Genomic DNA, 21,951 nt, shown 5'->3' with positions numbered 1-21,951 from the left:
CTCACCGACAGCCACTACTGAGGGGTTGTTCTCATTGTTATCAAGCAATCTCCCCCCCCTCCCACCCACCACAGTATTCACTTGAACAATTGAAAGTGGACTGGCATTTCTCAAGGCCACAAGCACTACTAATGTCATAATATTTAGCAACCTACCCCAAAAAAAAAAAAAATCTGGGGAGGAATCTGGGACCCAGTGGGCGATGGATTGATGGTCCTTGAGAAAATACAGCCGGGTCTTTGAACTCTGAAGGCTTCCCGGCAAAGTGCAGTGATCAAAAGTGGGACGTGATATCATCTGAAAGGAAGAACTTTGTAAGGCTCCTTTTTATCCTTTCATCCCTCCCCCTCCGAAACAAAAATTTCACCTGGATACAGACCTTCAACATCCCTTCCATTATTGTTGAATTGACGATACCAGAAGAAGATAACAGTCAGGCTGTGCTGAATATCTGAATAACCGAATATTCATCGATTATCGAATATTTGAATATTATTCTTCAAATTTGAATATTCAAATGCAAAATTCATGAAAAGGGAGGGAGAATTCTTTTGTTTTAAATGAGAAAAAATTGCACACCATGGAGGCTTCTTCCAAGCAGATTCAAATCAGTAACAACAGAAACCTTACAACGATTCAAAAGGTATATTATTCATTAAAAATTTAAGCTGATTGTAAGTGTTGAGTGAGATCATTTCTTGCGTTGGATGAAGAAGGGTGTCCGTCAGTGTGTTTGATGAGAGAGAGTTGCCAAGTGCTGGCTGTGTTAGGTCGCCACCCGAACCGACGGGTGAGTGGGTACGGCCACCCACCGCAGGTAAAGGGTTGGCCAACTGAGATTCTGAGGCCGTAGGTCAAAGTGTGATACACCTTCAAAGTTCTTGATACCACTGACACCCTGAGGAATTGACCAGTCTCCACATGGCTTCCGCCTGAAGTTTAAGTGCACAAACTCCCCGGATTACTGTAAGTTTTACATCGTCCATATTGTTGAATTTGTATGAAGACTGAATATGCTTAAATATGTTATATTACTGAGATGTGTTTTCTGCCCTGCAAAAGTACCGTATTTGGCCCAGATTTATTGAAATGCAGAATTGGTAGTTGATTTGTAACGTCTTGTGTGGATTTCGTTTCAAGTTTTGGAAATCGATCAAAACTCATCAAAAAAGGACAGGGATTTGTAGAGCTTTCGGTCATTTCAATTTTTGTAGATGATCATTGTTCCCATGGAAGCAACCTGATGACTCTGAGTAAGGCCTGGGAAAACCACTGGCAGGGAAGTCCTGAGCTTGATACTTTAGCTCAAGCCAAGGCTGACCGTAACTTCGCAGTTACAGCCACAGGGACAGGACGGATATCACCCGCCTTTCCACCTTGGTCTAGAAGTACCCAGCAGTTATCGGACCTAACTGGGGTTTGAATTAACTACTTTATAATTTGTTGCTGACGAAGCTATTAATTTCGTAATGCTTTCTAATTCTTGGTGGGCTTTATTTGCAAACTTGTCATTGGTTAAATTCATTTTGTTTTGAGGATGTCATTATTAATTCAATTGTTTGATTACTTTGAGTTCATTTTAAGCTTGGGTATTTGAGTTTTGCAAAGCCATACAGCGAGATAAGTTCCCTGAAACTGCCGCTGAAACTAAAAATTTGTTGGTTTAACCCCACATTTTATTTTGGATTGTTCAGAGTTTGGATTGTTTCTCAAGTTTGAGTTAATTTCAAGTACTTCATACTTCATTTCAAGTATTTCTTTGTACATATTGTATATAATTTCAATTAGTTTATTTATCATTCTCAATTAAACTTTTTTTCCTTTACATTTCCTTTCTTTGAAGTTAATTCAGCGTGTTTGGTCGTTTGTTTGTCCGTCCAATTTCATGACAGAAGTGTTCTGATCACGTTAGACTGTTTTAGGGTTACTAATTGACAGGAAGTATCGTGCATGTAGCAATTAAAAGTCTCGAAAATATGTCGATGGACCAAGTTCAGCCAACGCTGGGTTAGTTTTCCTGTTACTTTCTCCACATGTCCAAGCTGACAAGACTAATTTGGCAAAAGACTCCAGCCCTGAGAAAAGTGTTTCAGAAAAAAAAGTGGATCCGATCTTCCTAGTGGTCTTGAGAGGAAAGCAACACTTTTAGTTCAACTTTAATTTGTTGTTTGGCCTCTGGCGACCTTGCGACAATAGAGAAGCTGGAAGAAAGGACACTCCGGCCAGGGGGGAAATCTTTTCAGTTAGGAAGGTTAAACTTGGAAGGATATGTTTTTTTTTTCTCTCATCCAACAATACGACAGAATTGCCCAATTCATTTGCCAAGCATCCCAGAGAAGACACCCTCAAATTTTTTTTATGGAGATTAACAGGAACATTGGAGGTGTGTACTCTGAGGTCACACAGGTCCATGTTCAAAATGGAGTCTATATCATCGATGCCCCAATTTTCTGGATGTTCACCCCCCAAAAAAAATTACAGAAGAGCCCCATTTTGAGAGTAAATTTCTACTGCCTCCTTAACCTGCGGAGACCATGTTAAAGCAGACCAGATATGAGATGCCAGATATCAGACACTGTGCAGCATGGGTTCATTGTGTCCTTGAGTCAAGTTTATCCTAGCAACTGTCTTCCACCATCTGTGAGACTTACGGGACCGCGTTTTGAGTTGAAAAAGTTTCCAAGTCTCCAATCTGCTCTCCAATAACTTTGCACTTCGCCAAAATACCAGTGTCTTCGATACATGGACACCAACTGCCCTCCAAGTCTGACAGGAAAGACGGTAATTCACAACAGACTGAAAGGTAATTGGCGTCTCACCTTCATCTTGGACAATGACGAGCCAAAATGTGGCCGGTAAAATTGAAATACTTGTCAGCGGAAACAGCAAGATTTCAGAAATGGACTTCAGCTGATAAAAGTGAAAAGTGGGAGGGGGGGGAGAAAGAAACGAGGGGATATGGAATGACACCTGTAAGGCGAGATCTGCTTTTACTCAAGCGAGCAGGGGTCGGGCAAAACAAATTACAGCTAGTCTTAATCTCATCCTGTTTTCTACTCATTCTCGGGCATTTTCGGGAGAAGGAGGATGTAAACGTGGGCATGAGCAATGCATCAAACAAGAAAAAAAAGAAAAGAAATCATCACCGGGGCTGAGGAAGAGAGACCACGCAACCAATAACAACCGCCTGGCAAGGTTCAGGTGGTGCGAATTAGCCAGTGACGTCCACTGACTGAGGCTGCACTTTGAAGGGTTTGGGCTGCTGCTTGGCAGGCCCTTTCAGGGGACGGAGGAAGAACATAATGTACAGGTCAAGTACACTCTGTAACAACTCCATCAGTGTCGCTTCCATGTTCTGTACAACAGTGTTTAGAGTGAGCGGATTTGTCTGGAAATTTTTTAAAGGATCTACATGTACATGCATACGTAACGTGTGCGAGCAAGAACTACGATACTGAGGGAACTCTGATGCCTATTCGTGGGAACCAAATGAGGGCCAATCTTGGCACTCTCATCAAGTGTACATGTATGTGATCCGGAGTTGAGTCCCGTGCACAAGCCGTAGGCTGCGTGCAAAGCAACTTTCCGAGTGCATGTGTCCAAAACACATAAGTTTACATGTAACTTGGCAGTGTTCGAATGAGAGGAACAGACTTGAGAATGGAAATACACCAATTGTCAAAGGGCAGTTAAGGATATCCCCTCACCTTTCATCAAAGAAGTGGTGGAAGGCACCATCTATTCCTACTGTACCTGTTGTGGAAACTTTCTCACCCAATATACACCTGGGTGTCGCGTGGTACATTCTCACTGAAAGACGTGTAGCAGTAATACAGGAAGCCCTGACAAAAGAGGACAGTGGTCGCTCCCCTGGCCCTACACAGTGTTTTTTTTCTCCTCTTCCCTTACTCATGGACTTGCACACGCAGCCCCAGCTTCAGACAAAGTTTCCACTGGGCTGCTTGAAGTCGCTGCACTGATTAAGCGGTCCACTGGGAGTTCTGAGGCGTGGAATGTACAGTTTGAACAATTTCCCCCCACCCCCCCTCCAAAAAATCCAAACCCGTGATTGCAATAAGCTGCCTGGTCTTTGACGACTATCCAACAGACGGGAAGTGCTGCCCCTGCCAAAATAGGGATATACGGTAAGCTCCCTCCCCTCCAAAAATGGGTTAAAATTGGCTGAAAGTGCGACTGACGCGCAAGCACTTTGTGTAGGAGTTCACAGGATGTGCATGCATGGACATGATTACCCCCTAAGGCCCCCTCTGCGTACACAAACTCACACAGGAAAACAGTACTTGGGGTAGAATTTCTACCGGTGTGAACATTTTGCCTGCTTGATTGATTGTGCATGTACGCCAAAGCACATACAGGTACATGTAACTATGGAACTGGTGTCGAAAGATATCAGCTAGACAAATACTCGGGGCAATTACTGTGAAAAGAAAAAATTGCAAGAACAAATTTAGACTAGATGCCTGCTTCGGCAAACAACAGGAAGCAGCTGGACGTTAGCAGCTCAACAAATATTTTTGTCAAAACCTAAATGTACTGACATGTACCTACAGTTAAAATGTCGTAAGCGCACTGGCGCAGCATTGGTCCAAAACCAAAAAAAATGCTCACAACAGAATCTAAGGTAATTAAACTGGGCAAAAGGAGATGCCAAAGGGATATTTGTGTTGATAGAAGATCTCTCAAACTGATTTGATGTGCTGGTCCTTGAGGATTATTTATGAAGCCGTTTCTTTGCTTTGATGTTCTGGTACATGTATTTTGTAACAGGACAGAGTTGACTGTACTGTAATATGGTACATGCACCGGTACTCTACTGTATCTGATCCAAGCAGCAACAATAGAGGGCGTGTTTTTACAAATTTACACGTACATGTAGCAGCGGTGGTTGTTTGGTGGGAACTCAACATGTGTGTGCATAGGTGCACATTTGGCACATCACGCGCTAAGCAACCACAGCCAAACCGATTTTTTTTGTGTGGGAAAGTACGATTTTTGGGCCCACTTGGTGCAAGCTCGAGTCGGGTTGAAAAACTTCCCGATGGCCTGACACTCCTTTACCAGTGAGGGTGCACTTCAGCTTGAGCAAATCTGGTACATAACAGGAAGAATGAACAATACAGCAATGCAGTGAGATGGAGGGATCTCAGGGATGAGGAAAACTATCCTGAATTATTTGGGATGATGGGACTCTGGGACAGGACATCTCCAATGTCCCAAAAAAAAATGTGTCCTCCCAGCGGCAAAAATCCCATCCCACCTCATGCATATTCTCACAGGAGGGAACAAACTAGATACAGCAAAACCTGTGAAGAGAGAAAACCTGTCAACCGTTTTGGACATGAACACGGACATAAACATGATAAACCTTCAGCAACCCAATCTCCCAACCTGGTGGATCTCATCAACTCCCCTCCCCCCATCTGTGCCATTAACTGAAATGCACAGGTTCACTCCAGGTCAGGATGGAATGGTCAAAGTGACTCACTGTGACAGCAGCTCTGATATAGATATCAGGGAAAAGAGTCACTTGGAGAAAAAGCACAACGGGAACGGTTCAATGTGCGACTGCGCTATCAACAAGAAGCTCTAATTTGAGTGGGATTGCTTTGCAGTTATGGTAGAGCACATTCCTTGTGTCATTCTGTTCGGTAGGTGGCACAGGATTAAAAGGTCGTCCCACCCCAATTCTACAGGGTCTTATTCCTATGGGGTCCAGCTGGTTCAAGTACTGACAACTGGAAAACTGTTTACAGCTTTTCACTAAGTGAAAAAGTACCTTGAATGTTACACTATCTCTATGATTCATTGCATGCTTTTTGAAAAACCGGCACGCTACCGGTTTGTTGCTGGAGAGCATTTTGACACAGATAAAGGCAAGCTGGACCATTTTCACAGCAATTCTTAGAACATGATACAAAATCTCTTGCCATCTGAAATAAGTACTGATAGGGTGCTGGTACATGCACAGTACCTGAAGCGAAGAGTGTCGTCAGGGAAAGAGCATGCTTTAATAAAATAACGTACAGACACATTATTCCTTGCTGGACCTGCGGATGAGAGAGACTGTCCTAGCAACCCATGCAGTGAAAACCTCTCTGGGGACTTGCATACATCATGTAGGTCCTCACAAGGTTTTCCTCTTTGATAAAGACAAATTTGAGGATTTGGGGAACGCAGTACATGTATCTGTTGAAGGAATCAGGATGTAGAAAAGGGGTGTTCACAGCCTGAAAAACGAGATTCAGGTTATTCTGTTGCGGGAATAAAAGAATGCCCACAAACAGTAGGTAACAATAGGTGAAAGCACAAGGGTCGGCTCAATAGCACATTACATATTGAAATATGAGTAAAGTAGAAATAGTTATGTTTTGCCACATTCTGCCCAACTTTTCTGCTGACTTATTTCACAGTGAGCAAAGGCATGAAGTGTACCTGTGCTTCGTGACTCCAACATGATTTGAATAGCTTCACTAAACTTTCGAGTAGACTGTCCTGGTGACGGCGTGCTGAAACCTGCCACTGCACAAGCAACGAAACCTGACAAATTCAAAGGACTCAAGACAGGGTCTGATTCACCTGGTCCTGACAGGGTATGATGTGTGTGTGTGAGGACATATGTTTGCTGTTTGGATACATGTATTTTCCTGAAGACTGTGAAAGAAGGGGGGTTGGCAGGAAGGAAGGAAGGTATAGTCATGGCCACGCTTTATAAATTGGGCACGCACATAACTTTAATTTCTTTGAGTTACTGCATTTGTTCGCAAAGCTGGCACGCTCTTTAAAAGAAAACAACAACCCAAAACAGCTGAGGAATCTCAGGGGAAACGGGCTACTGACCAATGGAAAGCTTACCTGCTGACACGGGCGGGCTGGATTGTCTCCCTGTTGTTCAAGCAGTCATCCCGCTCTGACTTCCTGCCAAAGTTTCATCATAACTTCCCACCCCGAGACCTTCCGCAAACAGCCTCTGTGATCATGGGGGGGAAGGAGAAGAGTGAAAGGGAATATGGTTAGTCTCAATGATCCGACATCCAGTCTTCGCTGCCTGTCAGCTGCATCTATGGAAGATGTCAAAGGCATTAGCGGAGATTAGAACAAAAGCAGGAGACACGGGATCTCTGTCAGGTGGGTGAGCAATACAGTGACTCCTCGCAAATGGTGTACTGGTACAAGTTTCAGCGGAAAGAGAATTAGTAACACCACATGTTGGCAGAAATACATGTACATGTATGTACTGGTCCATGGTACAGGTGTACGGTACATGTACAACTCTGTACTTCGGCATGTAGATAATGTTGATACATGTGCCGAGACAACCAGAACTCAGCTCAGGGCTTGGTCTTGTGCTGGGCACCCAGCTCACACACTGCAAGAGGTGGCTCACATGTAACCATACGCCATTCTGCTTGGCTACAGATGACTTTAGGTAATGACCACTTCTTAAGTCAGTCCGAGAGCATGTGGTGTACATATCAAATTTACACTGTCTGAAATTTTGACGAGATCATTTGTTTTAAGGACAGAACAACCTCTAAGTTTCCGGAACATTTTCAAAGTAACTCAATAAGTCCTCTGGCTCTTTGTTTCATCAACGGATCACTTGTTTAAAAACACAATGTACAATGGTCACACACATCTAACATGAAGTCAGAATACAATTATACATGGTGTACTAAAGCAACGTAGATTACGTGTATGTAAAGGTACACTGTGCGTGTAGCTAGCACTTTTCTCTTGTAACCTGCCCCACAATGCATACAGCACACCCCTTCAATGAAGGGTTATTATGATAAGTGCATTCTTTTTCCCACAATGACGTCCACTGGTCACGCACGGAAACAGAGTGCAGATCAACACTACATGTACACTGTACTTTACTCACTGGCAACTTGACCACATGATGTATTTCGGCCAGAGATATGACTAGGCTGACTATAGGCACTTTGGACGCATCGACATCCGAGGTCCTCAGCCATTCCTGATTCATTGTGTCAAGTCAGCCACCAAAGGAAGGCAAATCAGGAGAGAAGAAATATGAACCTTCCTGTGTGAGCTTCCCAGCTCAGAATTCACATTTCCAAGAAGTGACTTCATACACCTACATGTAAAATGGACAAAGAGATGCCTGCTTAAAATCTCTCTCTCCTCTGCAGTGACCCATCCCCAACTTCCAAACAGGAAGCAAGTTCTCCGTCCTGTAATGAGACATGAGCTACTAACCTCCCCTACAAATTCCAAAGGTATAATACAACGAAACAATCCAAAATGGACAGAGCATGGAATCTTTGCACCATTCTGCAAGAAGTGATACCGGGTACATTAGTCACGCACGTGCCTGCCAACACTGGGGGCAACCCAGCCTAGTGACGCAGGTGTCTTAGGAATCCTACACAAAGTGGCTGCAGGTGTGTTGACTTGAGCAGACACGGAGGGTGAAATCGATACCGGGCTATTACACAGAAAGGCCCTGGCCCCTACAGTTGGCAATCCTGCCCTGCACTGTAGGTTGGGCCCCTGGGGCTCCGGGAGTCATAGAGTTGATGGATGCTGGTTAGGTGAGGTGCCAGGTAGACAGAAATAAGACCGGGCATCAAAGACATCGCCACGACAGGACTGCATGCAGGCATAGTGGATCAGCACCGAACGTGTTGTGGAATCAATCTGGTAAAAGGTACATGTACTTGAAGAGCAAGTGACTGTTATCATCCAGACGCATGTCAATTGGCCGGGTATGACCTTAACTGCAAAAGAGCTTCGGGGAGGGAGATACATGAAAATCTCGACTCATCATTAAAAATATTCAAAAATATTTCATTTTAATAGGCCCTAAGTTGTCAAGAAGTTAAATGTCCTTGTCATGACACAGGGTGTTGCGGAAGGCAAAAGGCATGACAGAAGGCAAAAGGCATGACAGTTTATAACCACACATGTGCAACATGAAATGGCCCATTGATTAATAAATTACCGACAGAATAACTGCGCGAGGGTCAAAGACATCAGAAATGCAATGACCTGTAACATAAACACAGGACCCCCCAAACAAAGAGCTTAAGCCCTTCCCCCCTTTTTAAATTCGTAGCAAGTCATGATGTACCATTTCGACAAGGTTTATCAAATATGAAGGCTGGTCACTTTACACGGTCGACCAGATTGTAGCTGGGACGCAGTGCGTCCAAGCCGATGGGGTGATACCCATTTAACCCAAGTCCAACCGGCAACCCCGGTGAGTCACAAGTGTAACATGATATTTATGACGCCCCACCTTTGCGCACACCTCAGAGGTCCCGTTGGCAAGCCTCAAACCAAAGCAGCATGCGGCAGGCCGCCCGTCCTGTGATGTCATAAGTGGGCGTGGCATCCAGCTGGGAGGACAGGTGGCCCCGAGCTGGAGCACCTCCACCCTTCTGACAGGTGACGCAGGGGTCATTACACACACACACCGCTGCCCGGCACCGAGGATAATTGTTGGGCTATTGGTATGCCAGTCAGGGGCTTCGGAAGCCATCACTGACAGATTGATTCGCAAAAGTTCATGCAAATGTTGAGAGAAGAGTGGAGCTGTACTTTTTATACCAAATACCATGGTACATCTTAGCAATTTTGGTTTGGTACAGGCAAAGATCTGCACAGTTACAAACTTATCATGGCAGTGAATGAAAAGGTTTCGAGTGGACGACTCAGTCTTAAAGAACTCAGTCAAGAAAACTAGCAAAATTCACTTTTAGCATTTCCCAATGTCCAATCCATGTCTGTGCGCAGTGCCATTTCAATGCAAGCATTGAATATAATCCATCATCTGGACTGAGCTAGCATTCTCTGCCATACTGGCATGCCAATGTTCACCAACAGCTTGTACATGTAGGCCTATAAATAAAATGTGTCCCTGAACTTCTATGAAAGGAGTTCGCACATTCATTAAACTTGGAGAACTTAGGAGGTGGTTATGACAACTGTATGTATACACACGCATCTACCTGTGCAGTGCCGGGCATTCAGTGCACATCAGAAGGAAATGGGCACACTTCCTGACCGCGGTTAGTCCATTTTGGGAAATTTTCCTAAATTCTGCAGGAATGTATGTAATTTAGATTGATTCGTGCCCTCAAATGGAAAATATTAATCCTGTCCTTGAATCGAAAACGAGTCGAACTTCAGGCTTAACTGTAGGAAACAGGCTCAGCCTGTCTGAAACTGGCATTCCCCTGGCCACACTGTGGATCGCTCAGTCTATGATCTATCAACACATTAATTGTGCAAAAACCATATGCTATGATCTCCAAATGATAGGCTGTGCATGAACTTAAAGTGCGATGTACATGTATGATTCATGGAACCGCTGTGGTTTTCACAAGATTTGTTTCCAGCAGATTTGACTGGCTGATAGTCTCTCGACTCGATGACAGTTGAGGTTTGTTAGCACACAGGTGGAGTTCGTGATTGTTATTGTGGGGAGGGGGTGACTGGCATTGGTCAGAGTCAGTAACAGGTGTTTCATGGTGATTTGGTACTTCCAGAACATTTATTAATTCGTTTTTTCCACTTTCTCGGTTAATCTGAGAAAGAAATGGTGGAAAGTGAAATTTTGTGGAATATTTTCAATGAAGTTTTGATGAAGTGATCAGGTTTCTGGTAGCGGTTAATCCCCAACTTTCTACATTATAGATTATCATAGATCTACACGTGCACATGTAACCCTGACTCAAGCTGGTTACTCACATTCACAGTGGGAATTGACTCCCACAAGTTTTTCCGTGACTCGGGCAAGTTTCATATGAGCTGACAAAACACAGAAAGTGGCCCAAATCGAAGAATCTGCTAAGCAAGAAAGACTGCTCACTAAATCTAACTGCTGGGCAGAAACTGCTGAGAACCAATAGCAAGCAGTGCACACAAGGCATGGCTGGTGACCCTGGCTTTGTGTCGTAAGCACTTTTCACGCTTAGCAAATTCTGTTGCAGAACGGCTCAGTCAGCACAAGTCACCTGCCACAGGTTTCACACGGCTATTAACAATAAGGCCATCTCTGAACTACATGTCTACTTACATATATACATATTACATGTACTTGGCCGTGGCTTGAATTTAAACACACGTCTGTGGCAGCAGCCTTCAGCCAGATGCCATACAGTTGTGTGCAAAAATATTTCAAACAGTAACCAAGAACTGGTTATTGGACATGGCCAAAGATTTTGCCTGTAAAAGGCACACAACCCCCAATAGACCAGTTGAGCTCCGCCCACTGTGAACATGGGCAGCTACCAGTAACACGTGTTTCTCTCCAGTGCCAAGCTGAGTCGGTTGTGCGTATCATACACACGTACAGTAAATGCACGTCAGGTTTTGTGCACACATGGGTACGGGTATAAATCACAGCAATGACTGGTCTACACACCAAAGGGGCAGGCTTACATGAATCAGTCTATTAGTCAATAATGCCAGTGGCATTTATTTGTCCAAGTTTTGCTTCACCGCACTTACAACATTTTCTTGTATATTATACAATGTATGCTCCTAGCATTCACATGTTTTGACAGTGACATCCTCCAGGTATTTTCAAGTTTTTTTCAACGTTTCCGCATTCCTTCACGATCAATCCCTGAGCTGCTGTTTCAAGAGCATTTGGCCTCAATTCTCAGATGACCACTGGAAAGTACCCCACATGTGCATGCACAGTAGTCGACGAAGCAAGAACATTCTGAAGAGTTGATGTTTTATTAGCACGTACAAGTACTTGGCAGCACTGGGCTAATACTTGTACATACATTATACAGATTTCCCGGTTCAAACTCGATCAACCGAGTGTCTCTGTCCACTGCTCTGTACCAGAACATGCATGAATACCCAGGAGTCAGACCTTGACTCCAGAGTGCAGGTCAGGTGTCATTACATCAAATCTGAACTGGGGAGGAGGGTGCATGGTCACAACATTGTGAACACACCAGGGACCGGAAAAGGCCACGAGGAAGGAAATTTGCCAATTAGGACCTACTGCCAGTACCAGTTGCAAAGCATGATGCATAACAGGCATTATCTGACATGGGTGGTGCCGTCCACTACCTGCACATGCAGTATATATGGACAGGAATGGGTACCCTGTGACAAACCACTCTGTACATGACATATGTACATGTTTGGCATTATTCATGGCGGCCTCTTTCACTGAGACTTACACAATTTTCCTTAACAAGCATGAATACATAGATGTACCAGGTATTTGAATGCCAAACAGTACCTGTGCAGTTTGAAATACCGTATATGAACATGTCGTCGGTTTCACCAAGTAATGCACTGTCCATAGGCTTTGTACACATATGGTGTGTCAGTTCGTGGTGAAACCGACGATGTACATCACTGAAAGTACGCGTTCGCAGCTCCTTCTGAATCAACATAAATGGGCAGTATACAGGTGACCCAATACTCCTGTCTCCCTAGGGCCAGGGTGGAACAAGTAGGAAGCAACCAACACCCAAACATTTCCACAGGCAACTCCTTTGACGGCCGGGCGGTCTAAAGCAAGCGTAGTTCCCCCCCCAACTCTTCCCAACTGAGGAGTCTCACCTGCCGTGGACAGGGTGGAGGGGGGCTGGAAATGATCTGTTACTAATGTTTGCCTTCCTTTTCACCGCCGGATGGTAAGAACCGCTTCCACCATAAAACCTTGTCATCCATACACGGTAAATTCTTAAACTTCCCTTTTTGTAGAACCCCCCCCTCCCCATTTTTACAGCAAGTCATATCCTGGGGCATAAAAGGACGCCAAAGGTGCAACGATGATCTTATCCGTTCTTCTTGTCTGTAGAAAATGTGTTTAAAAGAAAAAATTTGAAATAAAAACAATACCCTCTCCTAAAAAATTCTCCAAATGTACTATATGTTTTTGGTACACTAGAAAATAATGAAATGAATAAACTAGCGTACAGCTAAGTACATGTACATACATGTACATACATGTACATACATGTACATACATGTACATACATGTACATACATGTACATACATGTACAGTACGTACTGGTGCCTGTCTTCAAAAGGATATCAGACCTTGGTACCCTGTCCTCTTTTGAACAACCTTTCTGTTGTACATGTACACTGTGTGCATACTCCATAGTTGTTGTGATAGCGCCCTCTGGTGTTTGGAACAAAAGAGGTCGGGAAGTTCCACAAACGGGTCGCGTCTCCGGAGTGTGACAGTTCTTGTTTTTAGATGCAAAACACTTTTAAAAAATCCTGGTTCAAATTTAAACCATCTTGGATGGAGTATCCACTTGTGCCCCAGCAAGTCACATTTCAGACTCGTTCTGGTTTTGAAAATCCTTATCTACACTGGGGATGTGCTAAATATCCGAATATTCGATCGATTATCGAATACTTGAATATTATTTTCCAAATTTGAATATTTGAATGCAAAATTCATGAAAAAGGAAAAAGAACTTTCTTTTGTTTTAAATGGAAAATTTTGCACTATAGAAGCTTGTTTCAAGCAGATTCAAATGAAAAGCAACAGAAATCTCACAATTCAAAAACTAAATTATTCATTAAAACATTTAAAAGGAGTAGAAATTTTCAACAGGGCAAGAAGTATTGTTCGTCTCTTTAACCTTGCTATATCATGGTTGGAGATAATCCTACATGTGAGATGCTGTTATAGTGATAATGTACAGTTGTGTGCTTCATTGCAATTGATTTTGTTTGTGGTTTGTTCACCAACAACCTGCTGGTCGCTACGACCGAATATTCAGATATTCGATCGCATTGAAGGTCGAATATTCGAATAGGGAATTATTCCAATTGACTCAGCCCTAATCCGCACCAAGTCACATGCTGCACTTGTAACTTCATTTCATTTCAAATCGGAATTTTACTCTGCCCACTACCCCTGAAATTGATCCAATTTGGCCAGGGAGGTGAGAGCTGGAAGTCCAGACTGTGCTGTTAATGAAACATGTGTGTGGGCCTGTCCTTCAGTGATTGTTCACCGAGATGGTGACCCCCCCCATGAGGAGCCGTGCTTAGACACAGTTTCTGAGAAATTGTGTTCAGCAGTGATGGGTTCGGCCAGATCTTCTGATAATATGTACTTGTTTGTCAAACTAATAACTTATATTTCACGGGTTATGGCACTTTTGGAACCAAACAGAAGCACAACATGTTGGTATGGGGCCTGAGACTGTCCTGTGTTTGGTGGCACAAAAACTCTGCATTCATTTATTTGTTTGGTGTCTCTCCCGTCGGTTTCTCCAATTCTTAATTTGCAGTGCTCATGTTCTGGTACAAAGATGCATTTTTAAATCCAGCAATGTAAAATAGAGCTCACATTGTTGATCGTGTTGGGATTAAACCTCCTACGGTCTGCGAGAAAAGTACCTCCTACGGTCTGGGAGAAAAGTACCTCCTACGGTCTGGGGGAAAAGTTTTGGGTGTTTTTGGGTACACCTAGCAAAGAGTGTGGAACTTAATGTGAGTGAAATGACTAAGTGATGGGTCAACAGATAATAATGATAATTTACAAGTTTATATTGGGCCTTTTACCAGTAAAATTTCACTTATCAAGCAGTCTGCAGGAAGAGGTGAATTAATTTATGGCAAAAAGTACTTTGCAACGCCCGTTAAAAAGAATACATGTAGGCCTATGCATAATCAACAGGCACACATGCCTGATAAAGGTAGCTGGGTAGATGCTGAACTTTTGGAGTCAAGAATGCTGACTACTTCTCAAATGTTCATCACTACACAGCCCGGGGTTACACATTAGCTATTATTTTCCCAATGAGAAGTCAGGAAACCTTTCGGGTAAACACAGGCCGGCCTCGGATTACCAAATATGATATAGACTTCCCCGCCCACCACCTTTTGTTCTGCAGAGAGCAATTATAATTATTGTGATGTGTTTGGTTGAAAGTCAACAGAACTTGATAATGTCCAAACTGCCCCCACGCCCATCAGAGTCAACACCTGGGCCTAGGTTTTGGTGCCCTGGGCAATGTAAGGGCCAATTTTAGCACTGGGATAACCAGGCTACGGGTTTTTTTTAAGACGTCAAAGCAGTTACATCGGTGCTACTGAAGCAGGGCTTGCAATAGTACTAGCCCGGCATACAAATTCCAAAATAGCTCCAGGCTCACTGAATACCGGTATCAGTATACGTGTACATGCTGTCTTTGGTTGCTTGGTGGGCTCCCGGTAGTGGAAACTTCAGTGTTTCTGTTAAACTTCAGATCAAACAGCAAGCAATGCGTTTGGTATTAAATAAAATATGCTGAAAATAAACGGAGCAATGGTGTGAATTTCCTCCCCCCCCCGGCAGCATGATAGCGTGCATGAGCAAATGACTGTAGATTGGTGGCCTGTAGTTACCGGTAAGCATTGCACAGTATGGAGCTCACTGCGGAGTACAGCACACGTGTGTACAGGCTGGTAAAATGCTAGACTGGTGAGCGAAATATGCAGTTAGCTAGCTCAATGGGCTACCCAGGCAAAGTAAGCGCAAGTCCCAAATCCTATACTTACACTATCTAAGACAGGAAGAAAACTAAAATGAGTGTGATTGAGTAGTGTTTTTATAAACGGACTCTAAATCTCGTTAAAAACCGAAAGTAGAAAAACAGAGCATTGTAACTAGGCACTTTATATGTAAGTCAATAATCCAAAGTAAAGATGCACATGTAGCTATTTTTTGGATTGAATTTCAGTTGTAACATCTGACCTATTCACTCCAGTCTATTTTATTGTCAAATATGACATGTATTTGAGGGTGTAAAATAGTTTTTGTCGAATTTCCTGAAAATGCTCACCGGTTTTCAAACTGGAAAAAGCATTTTGATATCCTCTTTGAAAATTTCTCAGCTTAATCAATGGATGATTATCAAAGGCAAGCATTGAGTATTGAACTTTATATTCCAGTCTTGATGATTAGGAATTAATGTGTCTGTTCTTTATAACTTTCTCAGTCTGACCAATGGCAGCATTACCCAGCAAAAAAGTCTTAGATTTAAAGGCTGTCCGTGACTTGCAAGAAATCTGTTGTCACAGGAACTGAGGAGGCCAATATGATTTATTAGACTGGCTGTTCTCATTTCAGAAGGCAGTGTTCTCTGTTCTAATTTACTACCAATATTTTCGGAAGGAAACTCCTAATAGAAAGATCCACTCAGCCTTGCCTTTGTGGTGTTCTGATCAATCAGTGTCATGATCCATCGTAAATATACGGTACCAAAATTCTGACATTTGCATGCAGGCATGCATGAACGCACGGCCAGAACTCGTGATGTGGCATTGGAGAGAAGCACGTGCTGCTTACCCATGAAGGCTGTGGGCGTCAGGCCCATTAGCTTTCTTTGAAGCATAGCGGATGCAACAGGAGGGCGCTATTTGAAGCGGGTAAAATTGGCACAAAACACAACAGATTGGACCCAAACCAAATAGTGCCTCCCTGTCGCCCACTCCTTCCCCTCGAAAAGAAAAGACTGAAAAATCAAAAAAAGAAAAAACAACAGAACCAAAAGTGGACAGAAATGGAAAAAAAAAGGAGATGAGATGGGATAAAAACAAATTTCTTTGCTTGGACCTTGAAATCAATTCCACTCCACTGTTAATGTTTTATCGCTTTGTTAATAATAATAACAAGCACTTGTAAAGCGCCGTCTATCTAGCATACTATTCTGAGGTGCTGTATTATCATTATCCCTGCACATTGGGCTGACATCATCTGAACATTCCTGAAACCATCTCAGCTCCCTGGGGAGTATACTAGCCTGATGCTGACATTTTGGTGCAAACAGCTAAACAACCATGTCTGCCCTCACAGGTAACCATTTACTCCATCGTTGCTAATGAGTGTTCCCCCGGGCCCCACCACGAAAGTTGTCCCTCTGGAAAAGTGTTTAATTTGCCCCCTACCCGTCCCCTCCCTCCTAGAAAAAAAAAGACAACACCCATAAACAAAGCTCAATGGATTGATCAATTTCACGTATTTGGCTGTGGGCCACATTAAAAACAAATTTACAGCTATTTCACAGACTGAGAGATGTACATGTATCTGTACCTAAGCCCGTCGGCTCTTTTTTGCTGAGGACCTTCCGCAATCCTCCAAAATCCTCCAATTTGGGGGCTGAAAAACATGGATTCTCCCTCAATTGCCCAAATCCTCCAAAATTTCTTGGAGGTGGGCCAACATACCAGTACATGTACTGCCTCAATCCTTCAAAATCCTAGTGCAATTCCTGTCATTATGTTGAGATGGTGCGAATGGCATTCTTCAGATTTAAGAGAAATATCGGGCTGAATTTACGCGTGATTAAGCAAAACAACATGAGGTCTAACCCTCAACCTTCACGCATTGCATCCATCGCAATAAGCCATGCACCCTCAATCCTCCAAAATCCTCCCAAACCGCCCGAAGGATTTTGGAGGATTGAGGGTTACAGTTAATGTTCGTCTGTGGTTCAGTTTTATGAGGAATGCCCAACAGATCGTATCAACCCACCCAAACTTTAAACAAAATTGAGGCCCACTACAATGATAGCAGATTTCCGGGTACAGGTTACATTTAGGGCAGAGCCTGGTGCAAACTGTACCAAATACTGAATACCTCATCAGGCAACTTGTTGATTGATGACGAAGTAGGGAGTAAGGAGGGGATAGAATGACACATTATGTGCAACGACAGTGCAGTCGACAGTTGGTTTGCTACGTGAGCATCCTTGCCCACATTCAAGTTGTGACTGAGTGAGCCTGCGTAACAACTGCAAACTTGAATCACGACGGAGCAGAACTGCTGCCTACATGTATTTGTATGATAAGTTTGATGAACGGGGCCCCTCCTGTTGGACACGGGGGGGGCAGAAATGTCCGATTCTGATGCAACCGAGCGCCCAGCAGCATTTGAGTGAATGACGCCTCATCTGTTTCCAACACTGGACCTCCTGACCATGATCAGCCACAGATCAACCAATGAGATTTCAGTCAAAAATCCCAAAGGCGTGACATAACACAGCTGCTTGTTGAAGAATACACGCAGTCACGCATTGACTAACTTTAAAGCATGGAAAAGTTGAAGAAAGAAGGTTCGAACCAAATTGTCAACATGTGCACCGATGAGCCGGTAATCACTACATATCCTTTCAATGGCTCTCTGCATTGTCCACCGGCACCTGTGCAGCATAACCTGCTGGTACAGTACATGTAAACTTCGTAACTCTGCAACATTCTGTCTGGGGTACTGGTGCTGTTATTAGAGACCAGAGATCTCACTCTGCAAGTTTGACACCCCCTGGTGGTGCTGGATTTGGTGGGCACATTCCGCTATACACTTGGGAGGGGGCTTCTGGGGGGGAGGTGGGTGTTCAGATCTGGGTCAGATTGTCAGTGTGTATACACGTCAGTTTTAGCCTGGGTAGAAGTGACAAGATACTTCCCCAGCAAGGTACATGGCTTGTGCCCCAGGCCCACGGTCAGCAGGTTATCTACACAAATCGGCTCTGACAATTATTGAACATCTCCTGGGAGAGCAGAGGATTTCTAGTTAATCAATCTTGGACCATCAGCACAGTGGCTGGCAAGAAAAGTAACCTTCTATTGTGGCTGCGCTGGACTTTTTTTTTACAAACCGTTTTCCAATGGTATTCCGTCCTGCTTTATGAAGGGTTCTTAGAATGCGGTGGCAGCACAGTTCGCTGGAGAAAATGGCAAGTCTGTGGCAGACTGTGGCATTTATTGCCAATCTTTGGCGGGTACTCCTGTTGCTTCACAGTTGACAAACAAGTGCTGAAAGCATTCTGCCAGAGAACTGGGCTTTTCTTGAGGAAGTGGTCTAGTGCTGCGGACGGACGTGAATGAGAATGTACAGCAGTTGGCTTCTGTAACAACACCTTCATTTCGTGATGTCACTTTCTGACACTTTCACTGGGCTTCTGTCAACCAGTTACCATATTAAACAGGCTGCACTTCAGACAACCTCTCTCTTCCCAGCATTTCAGATACCCCACTTTGACACGTCTGATTAGGAAGTTGTCAAATGCAATTGGAGTTAATAGGCAACATGTGGCACATGTCACACCATGTGCTGTGCATGTTTTGTGTCATCTTCATCCTACTGGCGTGTCATTGACTTAACTGTGACAATTTGCAGACTATAGCAGATTGAAAGAACTGCTACCATACATGCATGTCAGTCACACTTCCAAACAAAGTAAAGAAGTCCAAGTCTTTGATAGCGGCAATGGGGTCATTCTGGAAATTTGTGATCCAACTTTTTTTTCATGTCCCTGTCACATCAGTGTCTGATTTTGTAAGTTTCGAAAACATTCTTTAAATTCCAAACATGAGTAAGTAATGCCAAGTTCATGCCAAACAAATAGAAACTAGTTTCAATTCAATTTCATTGATTGAATGTCAAATTACACAGGTCAGGTGCAGGAACACAAAATCCCACACTTTTGGACCCAGAATTTATGAAACGGCCCAGTTAGAACGACCATTCTTTGGTGATTTTGGTGGATTAACGCGAAAAACAGAAAAAAGAAAATGGCAACTGTTGTGTACACTCATCTCTCGTCAATTATGAACTCAACTGTATAAACGGACATCATGAATATTCATGTCAATCTTTTACATTTTTTCTTCCAGAAAACTGAACAAGTTTTTAAAAAAGTTGATCTTTGTTTCACATTTTCAGGAAGGTATAAGAAACTCTTTCCAAAAAACATCTCTGAGACTGTAAAAAATGTCTGGATAGTTTTGTTTGAAAATCTACCGGTAAATGTACTTTGAAAATGTTGTCAACTCCTTGAACTTTGTGCAAAACTATGAATTGGCAAAGGGATGCAACACTCTTGAGAATGTTGTTGGCAAAGTTGGAAGCCCTCTCTGGGAAGGCCTGCAGCTGGATTGAACTGACCCAGGGGAAAGCATCTCTCCAGGTAGTAATGACTTCCTGAAGTAGTGGATTTATGGGCCATTAAAAAAAAGTGGGGGGGGGGACTTCTCCTGAAAGTAGGAATACAAGTTATACTTCAATGCCTAATAGCTTTCCTGATTATTTATGGAAATGCACTTTGCCCATGCTACTGGTACAAGGACTCTTCTTTAGTGCCAGGCATGTTAACGGCTTTCGGCACCTACTTTTAACCTCCTCGGCCCAGGCCAAAGCTTTTTCCAAGGAGGTCCAAAGGGCCAGTGAATATTATCTTTACAAACTTCAGCGTTCCCAATATCTCAATCCCATCTACGAGAAATTAATGAGACATTAAGATGTCACTAATGGATTCACTTAAGCAGTTGAGTGTTTGGAACCATGATGAAAGAAATGAAATGAATGATGAAATTCTTCCATGTGGAAACCATGTTTACTGACCTACATCATATGTGTAGCCTGTCAGGGGAAGGCCTACTACTAGGCCCTTTTCTTGACAGGAGGCTGTTGTAGTGTTAAAAGAGGCCATATGTCTTTGCAATGGGATGTGCAGGGAAAGAGTTCTACATATGGACCGGACCGTCCACTCGACACCCTGTGCACAAACCCTAACAGACTTGTCTGAAATAAAAATTCCAACTGTTTCCTATTGAACGACTTCCCTCCTGAATTGAACTTTTTTTGACATGTTTTTGCATTCTGAGGGCTAACAGGTCACAGTAGGAATAATTACTGGCGTCCGTATATGGAACTCTTCCCAGATTCAGAAATGAAGGAGAGGCCGCAAATTTTAAAATGGGGAAGAAAAATTGGTTGTGATTTCGTTTTTAATATCCGCCTCTGCTAGCCACATCGTCTGCTACTACTTAACTCCAAACGGTCCAAACTACTTAAGTCTAAACGGTCAGCGGCAGACCTTGAAATTCAAGGTCCGTCAAGGTCATGTTCAAGTTGAACATGTAATGTACAGTATGCATGATAAGCCTAACTTATTGTGCACTACTGTAGTTTTTAAATGAATTACTTACTTAAAATAACTATGAATACCATGAACATGAATGTAGGGGCTTACCATTTACAGTATTTGTGCATTAATTAAGCACAAAACATGTCACACTTTCCTTCTCGAGTCTTCGTCTGAAAAAAATTGTCGCGCTACTTGCGTCGTATAGTGCGCCCTCAACTGCATAAAATTCCAAACAGCTAGTTAAAAGAGGGCGCCATTCAAGATAACAGTCTCGGGCACTGCCTGTAGGCGCTGGGCACGCCGGCCAGGCGCAAGGCTGATACTCCTAAAAAGTTAACCGCTCCACAAATTTACACAAAACTAAATTTCTTCCCTATTTGTAGTTACCATTTCATTTAAAGTTTCATTCTCGGCACACCAAGGTACAAACCGAACGGCCCTGGAATCTGGCTAAATAAATCCCCCCCGCAAAGTTCCTGGAAAAGTGGACCCACGCTGTCTTGATTTCACTAGTATAGATTTCAAAGCGACTCGTTCCTAAAAATAAGATACACGTATTACTATACGAAGTTATTAACGAATATCAGTCCGGTATTAGACCGTCCTCGAGCGGTCTCACTTTGAAATCGACTGCGCATGACGGACCTGAAAGATCTGCTTTCCTAAATATTCCGGTTGTGCCAAGTCTGATCCTCATTGAATGGCTCAAGTTTTCAAGTTTCTTATCATACTGTGCGTTACTGGACAACCGGTTAAGCCTCCCCCTGTACTGGCGTGGTTAATTTCCAACAATATGTTAAAACTGAGCAGTTATTTCATCTTCTGTTCTTTTTATACAGTGTGCATGATTTCAATATATATATCACTTACTTTAACCTCCTTTTAAATTGACATTATTCCCTTGAAGTAAATAAACAGATAATATCCAATGACTAGTGGGTGTTTTATCATTTGTAATTAATGTACAATAGAAGTAGGCCCTTAAAAACCATGATATATTCCGATGTACTATTTTTGCAGGGTCATTGTTTACAGATATCAACCACTCACGCT

This window comes from Acanthaster planci, linkage group LG13 (genome assembly GCF_054643075.1).
Source record: "Acanthaster planci isolate LZ-2023a linkage group LG13, COTS_SCS, whole genome shotgun sequence".
NCBI lineage: Eukaryota > Metazoa > Echinodermata > Asteroidea > Valvatida > Acanthasteridae > Acanthaster > Acanthaster planci.
The sequence above is the reverse complement of the archived record's forward strand: the minus strand, read 5'-3'. Positions refer to the sequence as shown.